The sequence below is a fragment of the Tiliqua scincoides genome, chromosome 7 (assembly GCF_035046505.1).
Source record: "Tiliqua scincoides isolate rTilSci1 chromosome 7, rTilSci1.hap2, whole genome shotgun sequence".
NCBI classification, from domain to species: Eukaryota; Metazoa; Chordata; class Lepidosauria; order Squamata; family Scincidae; genus Tiliqua; species Tiliqua scincoides.
This window is the reverse complement of record NC_089827.1, coordinates 63,252,616-63,254,302: the sequence shown is the minus strand read 5'-3', so window position 1 is coordinate 63,254,302 and position 1,687 is coordinate 63,252,616. Positions and strand designations below refer to the sequence as shown.

The 1,687-nt window shown below is 49.4% G+C and overlaps 1 pseudogene; it reads left to right on the top strand.

Annotated features, from left to right (window-relative positions):
• The first annotated feature begins 971 nt into the window (after positions 1–971).
• On the top strand, positions 972–1,085 carry LOC136657687 (5S ribosomal RNA; annotated as a pseudogene).
• Positions 1,086–1,687: the final 602 nt, after the last annotated feature.

The following is a 1,687-nucleotide window of genomic DNA, read 5'->3' as shown; positions in this document are numbered from 1 at the left end:
GTTGTTTTGCACTGGTGGTGAGCATTTGATACTGTCACAACTCTTTTTCTAAGCCTCTAGTCTAATCCTGTCACCCATTCCCTTTCGCCATCATAACTAGTTCTTGCATGATCCGAGTGGCACAAGAACATAAGAAGAGTCTCCCTGGATCAGGCCAAAGACCCATCTAGTCCAGCTTCCAGTAACTCACAGTCACCCACCAGATGCCTCAGGGAGCACAGGAGACAAGAGACCTGCATCCTGGTGCCCTCCCTTGCATCTGGCATTCTGAGGTAGCCTACTTCTAAAATCAGGAGGTTGCACAGACACATCATGGCTGTGTCAACCCCTGATGGACATCATCAACTCATGATGGAGTTTTCCACCAGAAATTTGTCCAGTCCCCCTTCAAAGGCATCTAGGCCAGATGCCATCACCACTTCCTGTGGCACGGAGTTCCACAGATTAATCACATGCTGAGTAAAGAAATATTTCCTAACTCTCCCAACACTCAATTTTAGTGGATGTCCCCTGGTTCTGGTGTTGTGTGAGAGGGAAAAGAACATCCCTCTATCCACTCTACCCATCCCCTGCATAATTTTGTATGTCTCAATCATGCACCTTCCACTTCTGCCCAGTTGCCATCCAGTTAGCATAGAAACTCATGGGCCTTACAAAATAACAAGCAAGCATAAGAACTGCTTTGTTCTATCACAGCAGTGGCCAGTGATGTGGCGTCCGTGCGGGAATAACCTGCCAGTGCTACAGACCTGTTGATGGGACAGGGGAAAGCACATCCTTTTTGGCGCCCATCAAGAGACAGTGGTGGGAACCAGGGGCAATTCAGTCAGCCCCATGCAAGTGTGGGGCTACTGACCCGCTTGCAGCTCTTGCCGACCTTTCCTCCACCAGGGACTGCTAACCAGTCAAGGGTCGTGTGCTTTCATGGTGCCGACAGAGACTCCTGATCGGTACCAGTAAGAAGGTGCATTCCCAACTGTTACCCTGCACATGCCCGATCTTGTCTGATCTTGGAAGCTAAGCAGGGTCAGGCCTGGTTAGTACTTGGATGGGAGACCGCCTGGGAATACCAGGTGCTGTAGGCTTATACCATAGTCTTTCGAGACTGAAGGTTGCCAACCATTTTTCCCCATGTGATCTCCCTGTGAAACCAGCAGGGGATTCCCACAGCTCCATGGGCTGCCAAGGTGAATCTCATCCAAAGCTTGCATCTCCAACGATGGCCAGGCAGATGCCCTGCGGAAACACAAGCAGGATGTGATGGAAACAGTTGTGTTGGGCTTGAGCCGAGCATCAAATCTCACAGGGTAGAGTCAAGAAGTCAAGAGTGACACTTCCTTCAAAAGAATGCCAGTCAGTCCAAACCAGAATGAATGAGAGAGGATTGGGAGAATGCTGTGTTTCAGAAAAAGTTGTAGACTGATTGGAGAGGCCCAGAAGCTAAACATGAAGGGAGCTATGTATGTGTAAAGGGGACATCAGCAGCCCTGTTCCTCCCCACTCCTGGCAGCTTGGGAGCACTTTCCCAGCATCCTCAGGGGCAGGTATCAAATGCTTCATGTCAGAGGCACAGAACCTCTGATAAATTATCATCAGAAAGTGCCTTCTTAAGAACAACCCAGTTCCCTGTTTATTCCTCCACTCTTATTCCTGTAACCACCGGGAAATTCTCTTGATAGCATTTGAG